Raw genomic sequence first — 9,742 nt, 5'->3', positions numbered from 1 at the left:
ACAATGCAGAGAGCACACTGTGCGGTGGCAGGAAACAAGCCAGTTCGATGAGAAATGATGAAAGTTGACTTTGTTAAGTGAATTTTCATGGAAAATCACCGTTTCCATGTTTCTTATAAATTTTGTGCATGCCTGTATAGGTGTGGCCTGAGGCTGTCTGTTAAGCAGAGGACATGAAAGGTTATTGCTTCTTAGCCTTTTGGCTAAGATCAAGTGTTCTATGGTCTGGTTTTGGGCTTTGACTGGGTTTGAGAAGGAGAATAGATGGAATGGGGTTTGTGTAGGATGGCTTCTCAGGCTTTTAAGCTAGGATCTATTGTGTTCACTGGTCTGGCTTTTTGGCCTTGGTCGGGGTTCACGTTACAATCCTTAGTCTGGCCATGAGAAGGCGAATGGTTAGGTATGGATATGGGTAGGATTTGGAATGAAAAAAAAAATCTGTTCTTATAAGTTTAATATCTGATTCGTCCTCTATATTAAACAGATTTTTAGAGCTGGGAGCCCGAAAAGGGGCTTGCTACGTCCGCTCCACGGAACGGCCTGGTATTGCAGTAGTTCCAGGCTTGGTGCACCGTTTTCTGATATAAAATGAAGGAGAAAAATTTACTGACTTACTGTCTTACTTACTTACTTACTTATCAAATTATGTCTGCATTCAACCCACCCTGTTCCCTAGCCTATCTTCACCTCTTTCTGCTCACCACTGTCAGTTGTTGCTCGTCAACATTTGCCCGCCCTTTTCCCCGCTCAACAAAGCAAAGGGGCCGGCCTTACCCTCATCGAGCGTTGTGTTTCTCCGACAAGGGTTTCCCGGTGCTGCTCGGCTCTTTTTGTTTACAGCGCTGGTTTCTTTTCAGACATGCATAAATCTTTTGCCTATTATTAAAGATAGTGGAGAAAAACATCAATGAGTTTGATATGTTTTTGTGAGCTTTGGTCTGGCAAAGCTGAGTATGCTTCAATGTTGAATGGGTAGTTTCCAGGAGTTGGGTTTTATTTGGTCCTGTGACTTCATGCATGTCTGTATAGGTGTGGCCTGAGGATGTCGGTTAAGCAGAGAAGATAAGAGGTTATTGCTTCATGGCCTTTTGGCTAAGATCAAGTGTTCTCTGGTCTGGTTTTGGGCTTTGACTGGGTTTGAGAAGGAGCATAGATATCATGTTTCATCGAACTGGCTCGTTTCCTGCCTCAGCGCAGTGTGCTTTCTGCTTTGTGCTTCTCTAGCGCTGAAAATGCGATTCCGCAAGTCTCAACACTCTACGAGCAAGGGAAAGAGGTTTTTCAGACAATAAACGCATGTTTGCAGCTGAATGGGGCAATTTTCTTTGACTTTTTTCACATGTTTGGGGTCAACTATGATATGAAATATGATTAATTACATTAAAATGCCAAAATTCATAAGAAACATAGCAAAGTGATAAAAAAAAGAATTTTTTTACTTTTAGTCTTCTCAAGGCCAGACCAAGTATTGTAACGTGAATGCAGACCACGGCCAATAAGACCAGTGAACACAATAGATCCTAGTGACAAAGCCTGAGAAGCGATACTACACAAACCCCATTCCATCCAGACCCAACTCCTAGAAACTACCCATTTACCATTGAAGCATACACAGCCTTGCCAGAGCAAAACTCACAACAATACATAAAAGTCACTGATGTTCCTCTCCACAGAAATCTTTAGTAAAAGGCAAAAGATTTTTTTTTTTCTTCGGCTTGTACTCCCTCAGCCTCTTGTTGTCTGTTTACTATTTATTTGTATTTGGGGTTTGTCTTTTTGTTGCGTGTGTGTGTTTTTGAGATTGTGTCAGTGTGATGTCTTTGTTTTCCTTCATAGAATGTCTGTTTTTTTTTAGTTCCAATTGCTATTGTAAGGGTATATGGGTGATGGTGGGGGATAGGGAGCGACGGGGAAAAGAATCGTCTTTTTTTGGGGACTGATTAGAAACATGTTCAAAAGGCAAATAACTCATGCACGACTGAAGAGAAACCAGAGCTATTAAGAAAAAAAACCCGCGCAGCACCCGGAAACCCTTGTCGGAGAAATACAATGCTCAATGAGGGTAAGGCCGGCCCCTTTGTTTTGGTTGAGTGGAAAAAGGGTCAGGAAAGGTTGACGAGCAACAAATGACAGTGGTGAGCAGAACAAGGCAAAGATAGGCTAGGGAACAGGGCGGTTTGAATGCAGACATAATTTGTTTATTAAGTAAGTAAGTAAGTCAGTAATTTTTTCTCTTTCATTTTACATCAGAAAATGGTGCACCAAGCCTGGAAGTACTGCAATACCAGGCCGATCCGCAGAGCAGATGTAGCAAACCCCTTTTCCGGCTCCCAGCTCTAAAAATCTGATTGATATAGAGAACGTATCAGATATTAAACTGATGAGAACCGATTTATTTTTTCAATTTAAATCCTACCCATATCCATACCTAACCATTAGCCTTCTCAAGGCCAGACTAAGGATTGTAACGTGAACCCAGACCAAGGCCAAAAAGCCAGACCAGTGAACATAATAGATCCCAGCTAAAAAGCCTGAGAAATGATCCTACACAAACCCCATCCCATCTATTCTCCTTCTCTAACCCAGTCAAAGCTCAAAACCAGATCAGAGAACACTTGATCTTAGCCAAATGGCCAAGAAGCAATAAACTTTTATCTCCTTTTGGTAACAGACAGCCCCAGGCCATACCTATACAAGCATACATGAAGTCACACAACTTAATAAGACCCAACTGCTGGAAACTACTCATTTAACATTGAAGCATACACAGCTTTACAAGAGCAAAGCTCACAAAAATACATCAAACTCATTGGCTAGCCCTGCCACAGAAATCTTTAGTAAAAGGCAAAAGATTCATGTGTGACTGAAGAGAAATCAGAGCCATGATGGAAAAAAGGTAAGCAGTACAGGGAAACCCTTGTCGGAGAAACACAATGCTCGATGAGGGTAAGGCCGGCCTCTTTTTTTCATTGAGTGGACAAAGGGTGTGGAACGGTTGACGAGCAACAACTGACAGTTGTGAGCAAAACGAGGCAAAGATAGGCTAGGGAACAGGGCGGGTTGAATGCAGACATAATTTGTTTAGTAAGTAAGTAAGTAAGTCCATAATTTTTTCTCTTTCATTTTACATCAGAAAATGGTGCACCAAGCCTGGAACTATTGCAATACCAGGCTGATCGGACATAGCAAGCCCCTTTTCCGGCTCCCAGCTCTAAAAATCTGTTTAATATAGAGGACGTATCAGATATTAAACTGATAAGAACAGATTTTGTTTTTTCAATCCAAATCCTATCCATATCCATACCTGACCATTCACCTTCTCAAGGACAGACTAAGTATTGTAATGTGAACCCAGACCAAGGCAAAAAAGCCAGACCAGTGAACACAATAGATCCTAGCTAAAAAGCCTGAGAAGCGATCCTACACAAAATCAATGAGTTTGATGTATTTTGGTGAGCTTTGCTCTGGCAAAGCTATGTATGCTTCAATGTTAAATGGGTAGTTTCCAGTACTTGGGTCTTATTTTATTACTTGACATTATGCATGCCTGTATAGGTGTGGCCTGAGGCTGTCCGTTCAGCAGAAGAGATAAAAGATTATTGCTTCTTGGCCTTTTGGCTAAGATCAAGTGTTCTCTGGTTTGGCTTTGGGCTGAGACTGTATTCACATTGCACTTCTTAGTCTGCCTTTGAGAAGGCGAGTGTGACGGAAAGGATATAAAAAAAAAAGAAAGTAAAGAAAAAAGGGGCCGGCCTTACCATCAATGAGCATTGTGTTTCTCCGACAAGGGTTTCCTGGTGCTGCTCATCTCTTTCTTTTTTTTTTCCCATAGTGATGGTTTCTTTTAAGTCCTGCTTAAATCTTTGGCTTTTTAGTGACAAGGTCTGTGGAGAGGAACATAAATGAGCTTGATGTATTTTTATGAGCTTTGCTCTGGCAAAGCTGTGTATAAAATGTTTCAATGTTAAATGGGTAGTTTCCAGGAGTTGGGTCTTATTTGCTTATGTGACTTTATGCATGCCTGTATAGGTGTGGCCTGAGGCTGTCCATTAAGCAGAGGAGATAAATGTTTGTTGCTTCTTGGCCGTTTGGCTAAGATCGTGTTCTCTGGTCTGCTTTTGGGCTTTGACTGGGTTTGAGAAGGAGAATAGATTGAATGGGGTTTGTATAGGATGGCTTCTCAGGCTTTTTAGCTAGGATCTATTGTGTTCACTGGTCTGGCTTGTTGGCCTTGGTCTGGGTTCACATTACAATCCTTTGTCTGGCCTTGAGAAGGTGAATGGTTAGGTATGGATATGGGTAGGATTTGGATTGGAAATAAAAATCTGTTCTTATCAGTTTAATATCTCATACGTCTTCTATATTAAACAGATTTATAGCGCTGGGAGACGGAAAAGGGGCTTGCTACGTCCGCTCTGCGGATCGGCCTGGTATTACAGTACTTCCAGGCTTGGTGCACCGTTTTCTGATGTAAAATGAAGGAGAATCAATTACTGAATTACTGCTTTACTGACTTACTTATTTACTTACTTATTTACCAAATTATGTCTGCATTCACCCCGCCCTGGTCCCTAGCCTATCTTCACCTCCTTCTGCTCACCGCTGTCAGTTGTTGCTCGTCAACCTTTCCCCACCATTTCTCTACTCAACCAACCCAAGAGGCCGGCCTTACCCTCATCGAGCATTGTGTTTTTCCGACAAGGGTTTCCTGTTGATGCTTGTCTTTTTTTTTTTTCTTTATGGTGCTGGTTTCTCTTCAGTCACGTGTAAATATTTCACCCTTTATGAAAGAGTTCTGTGGAGAGGAACATCAATGAGCTTTACTCTGATAAAGCTGTGTATGCTTCAATCTTAAATGAGTAGTTTTCAGGGGTTGAGTCTTATTTGGTTGTGTGACTTTATGCACGCCTGTATAGGTGTGGCCTGAGGCTGTCCGTTCAGCAGAAGAGATAAAAGTTTATTGCTTCTCGGCCATTTGGCTAAGATCAAGTGTTCTCTGGTCTGGCTTTGAGCTGTGACTGTATTCACATTGCACTTCTTAGTCTGACTTTGAGAAGGCAAGTGTGAAGGAAAGGATATTAAAAAAAAAAAAAGAAAGAAAAGAAATAAAGGGGCCGGCCTTGCCCTCATCGAGCATTGTGTTTCCCCCACAAGGGTTTCCTGGTGCTGCTCGGCTTCTTTTTCTTTATAGCTCTGATTTCTCTTAAGTCATGTGTAAATCTTTTGACTTTTGTTAAAGCTTTTCGTGTAGAGGAACATCAATGACTTTGATGTATTTTTATGAGTGGTGCTCTGGTAAAGCTGTGTATGCTTCAATGTTAAATGGGTTGTTTCCAGGAGTTGGGTCTTATTTGCTTAAGTGAATTTATGCATGCCGGTATTTGTGTGGCCTGAGGCTGTCCGTTAAGCAGAGGAGATAAAAGTTTACTGCTTCTTGGCCTTTTGGCTAAGATCAAGTGTTCTCTGGTCTGGTTTTGGGCTTTGACTGGGTTTGAGAAGGGGGCATAAACAACATTTTTCATCGAACTGGCTCGATTCCTGCCTCGGCGCAGTGTGCTCTCTGCATTGTGTTTCTGTGGCGCTGAAAATGCTATTCCGCAAGACTCAGCGCTCTAGAGCAAGGGAAAGCGGATTTTAAGACAAACGCATGTGTGCAGCTGAAAGGGGCAGTTTTCTTTGACATTTTTCACTTTTGGGGTCGACTATGATATGAAATGTGATTGTTTACCTTAAAATGCAAAAACTCATGAGAAACACAGCAAAGTCATGAAAAATATGAATTTTTATATGAAATATGATTTTTTCGTCAAAGTGCAACAATTCATAAGAAACATGGAAAAATTGATATTCTATGTTAATTCACTTAACAAAGTCAACTTTCAACATTTTTCATCGAACTGGCTCGTTTCCTGCCTCGGCGCAGTGTGCTCTCTACACTGTGCTTCTCTGGCGCTGAAAATGCGATTCCGCAAGTCTCAGCGCTCTACGAGCAAGGGAAAGCGGGTTTTCAGACAAACGAATGTGTGCAGCTGAATGGGCCAGTTTTCTTTGACTTTTTTCACTTGTATGTGGTCGACTATGATTTGAAATGTGATTGTTTGCCTTAAAATGCCAAAATTCATGAAAAACATTGGAAAGTCATAAAAAATATGAATTTTGATATGAAATATGATTTTTCTCATCAAAGTTCAAAAATTCATAAGAAACATGGAAAACGTGATCGTCCATGTTAATTCACTTTACAAAATAGACTTTCAACATTTTTCATCGAACTGGCTCGTTTCCTGCCTCGGCGCAGTGTGCCTTGTGCCTTGTGCTTCTCTGGCGCTGAAAATGCGATTCCGCAAGTCTCAGCGCTCTACGAGCAAGGGAAAGCGGTTTTTCAGACAAACGAATGTGTGCAGCTGATTGGGCCAGTTATCTTTGATTTTTTTCACGTGTATGTGGTCGACTATGATATGAAATGTGATTTTTCGCATTAAAATACCAAAATTCATAAAAATCATTGGAAAGTCATAAAACATGAATTTTGATATGAAATATGATTTTTTCGTCAAAGTGCAAAAATTCATAATAAATAAGGAAAAATTGATATTATGTGTTAATTCACTTAACAAAGTCAACTTTCAACATTTTTCATCGAACTGTCTCTGTTCCTCCCTCGGCACAGTGTGCCTTGTGCCTTGTGCTTCTCTGGCGCTGAAAATGCGATTCCGCAAGTATCAGCGTTCTAAGAGCTGAAAGCGGTATTTCAGACAAACGAATGTCTGCAGCTGAATGGGTCAGTTTTCTTTGACTTTTTTCACATGTATGTGGTCGACTATGAAATGAAATGTGACTGTTTGCCTTAAAATGCCAAAATTCATGAAAACCATTGGAAAGTCATAAAAAATATGAATTTTGATATGATACATGATTTTTTCGTCAAAGTGCAAAAATTCATAAGAAACATGGAAAAATTGATATTCTATGTTAATTCACTTAACAAAGTCAACTTTCAACATTTTTCAACGAACTGGCTCGTTTCCTGCCTCTGCTCAGTTCGCTCCGAGCATTGTGCTTCTCTGGCGCTGAAAAAGCGATTCCGCAAGTCTCAGCGCTCTACGAGCAAGGGAAAGCGGTTTTTCAGACAAACGAATGTGTGCAGCTGTATGGGCCAGTTTTCTTTGACTTTTTTCTCATGTATGGGGTCGTCTATGATATGAAATGTGATTGTATACCATAAAATGCAAAAATTCATGAAAACCATTGGAAAGTCATAAAAAATATGAATTTTGATATGATACATGATTTTTTCGTCAAAGTGCAAAAATTCATAAGAAACATGGAAAAATTGATATTCTATGTTAATTCACTTAACAAAGTCAACTTTCAACATTTTTCATCGAACTGTCTGGTGTCCTGCCTCGGCACAGTGTGCCTTGTGCCTTGTGCTTCTCTGGCGCAGAAAATGCGATTCCGCAAGTCTCAGCGCTCTACGAGCAAGGGAAAGCGGTTTTTCAGACAAACGAATGTGTGCAGCTGAATGGGCCAGTTTTCTTTGACTTTTTTCTCATGTATGGAGTCGTCTATGATATGAAATGTGATTGTATGCCATAAAATGCAAATATTCATGAGAAACATTGGAAAGTCATAAAAAATATGAATTTTGATATGAAATATGATTTTTTCCTAAAAATGCAAAAATTAATAATAAACATGGAAAATTTGATATTCTATGTGAATTCACTTAACAACGTCAACTTTCAACATATTTCATCGAACTGGCTCGTGTCCTGCCTCGGCTCAATGTACTCTCTGCACTGTGCTTCTCTGGCGCTGAAAATGCGATTCCGCAAGTCTCAGCTCTCTAAGAGCAAGGGAAAGCAGTTTTTCAGACAAACGAAGGTGTGCAACTGAATGGGCCAGTTTTCTTTGACTTTATTCTCATGTATGGGTTCGTCTATGATATGAAATGTGATTGTATACCATAAAATGCAAAAATTCATGAGAAACATTGGAAAGTCATAAAAAATATAAATTTTGATATGAAATATGAGTTTTTCCTCAAAGTGCAAAAATTCATAAGAAACATGGAAAAATTGATATTCTATGTTAATTCACTTAACAAAGTCAACTTTCAACATTTTTCATCGCTCTGGCTCGTTTCCTGCCTCGGCGCAGTGTGCCTTGTGCCTTGTGCATCTCTGACGCTGAAAATGCGATTCCGCAAGTCTCAGCGCTCTACGAGCAAGGGAAAGCGGTTTTTCAGACAAACGAATGTGTGCAGCTGATTGGGCCGGTTTTCTTTGATTTTTTTCACGTGTATGTGGTCGACTATGATATGAAATGTGATTTTTCGCATTAAAATGCCAAAATTCATAAAAATCATTGGAAAGTCATAAAACATGAATTTTGATATGAAATATGATTTTTTCGTCAAAGTGCAAAAATTCATAATAAACATGGAAAAATTGATATTATATGTTAATTCACTTAACAAAGTCAACTTTCAAGATTTTTCATCGAACTGTCTCTTTTCCTCCCTCGGCACAGTTTGCCTTGTGCCTTGTGCTTCTCTGGCGCTGAAAATGCGATTCCGCAAGTCTCAGCGCTCTACGAGCAAGGGAAAGCGGTTTTTCAGACAAACGAATGTGTGCAGCTGAATGGGTCAGTTTTCTTTGACTTTTTTCACATGAATGTGGTCGACAATGATATGAAATGTGATTGTTTGCCTTAAAAAGCGAAAATTCATAAAACACATTGGAAAGTCATAAAAAATATGAATTTTGATATGAAATATGATTTTTTCGTCAATGAGCGAATATTCATAAGAAACATGGAAAAATTGATATTCTATGTTAATTCACTTAACAAAGTCAACTTTCGACATTTTTCATCGAACTGGCTCGTTTCCTGCCTCGGCGCAGTGTGCTCTCTGCACTGTGCTTCTCTGGCGCTGAAAATGCGATTCACATGAATGTGGTCGTCTATGATATGAAATGTGATTGTTTGCCTTAAAAAGCGAAAATTCATAAAACACATTGGAAAGTCATAAAAAATATGAATTTTGATATGAAATATAATTTTTCTCTTCAAAGTTCTAAAATTCATAAGAAACATGGAAAACTTGATGTTCTATGTTAATTCACTTAACAAAGTCAACTCTCAACATTTTTCATCGAACTGGCTCGTTTCCTGTCTCGGCGCAGTGTGCCTTGTGCCTTGTGCTTCTCTGGCGCTGAATATGCGATTCCGCAAGTCTCAGCGCTCTACGAGCAAGGGAAAGCGGTTTTTCAGACAAACGAATGTGTGCAGCTGAATGGGCCAGTTTTCTTTGACTTTTTTCACTTGTATGTGGTCGACTATGATTTGAAATGTGATTGTTTGCCTTAAAATGCCAAAATTCATGAAAACCATTGGAAAGTCATAAAAAATATGAATTTTGATATGATACATGATTTTTTTCGTCAAAGTGCAAAAATTCATAAGAAACATGGAAAAATTGATATTCTATGTTAATTCACTTAACAAAGTTACCTTTCAACATTTTTCATCGAACTGTCTCGTTTCCTGCCTCGGCACAGTGTGCCTTGTGCCTTGTGCTTCTCTGGCGCTGAAAAAGCGATTCCGCAAGTCTCAGCGCTCTACGAGCAAGGGAAAGCGGTTTTTCAAACAAACGAATGTGTACAACTGAATGGGCCAATTTTTTTTTACTTTTTTCTTATGTATGTGGTCGTCTATGATATGAAATGTGATTGTA

The 9,742-nt window shown here is 39.7% G+C and overlaps 1 non-coding gene and 4 pseudogenes across 1 annotated transcript; 2 read left to right on the top strand and 3 right to left on the bottom strand.

Annotated features, from left to right (window-relative positions):
- Positions 1–417: 417 nt before the first annotated feature.
- Positions 418–577, top strand: LOC131358747 (U2 spliceosomal RNA; annotated as a pseudogene).
- Positions 578–2,251: 1,674 nt separating this feature from the next.
- Positions 2,252–2,416, bottom strand: LOC131358745 (U2 spliceosomal RNA; annotated as a pseudogene).
- A 352-nt stretch (positions 2,417–2,768) lies between these two features.
- Positions 2,769–2,883, bottom strand: LOC131358754 (U5 spliceosomal RNA). Its single transcript, XR_009205674.1, has one exon. It is a non-coding gene; the product is annotated as a U5 spliceosomal RNA (small nuclear RNA).
- Positions 2,884–3,134: 251 nt separating this feature from the next.
- Positions 3,135–3,292, bottom strand: LOC131358749 (U2 spliceosomal RNA; annotated as a pseudogene).
- A 960-nt stretch (positions 3,293–4,252) lies between these two features.
- LOC131358744 (U2 spliceosomal RNA) lies at positions 4,253–4,464 on the top strand (annotated as a pseudogene).
- The last annotated feature ends 5,278 nt before the right edge of the window (positions 4,465–9,742 follow it).

Source organism: Hemibagrus wyckioides, linkage group LG08, assembly GCF_019097595.1.
Source record: "Hemibagrus wyckioides isolate EC202008001 linkage group LG08, SWU_Hwy_1.0, whole genome shotgun sequence".
Taxonomy (NCBI): domain Eukaryota; kingdom Metazoa; phylum Chordata; class Actinopteri; order Siluriformes; family Bagridae; genus Hemibagrus; species Hemibagrus wyckioides.
The sequence above is the reverse complement of the archived record's forward strand: the minus strand, read 5'-3'. Positions and strand labels throughout refer to the sequence as shown.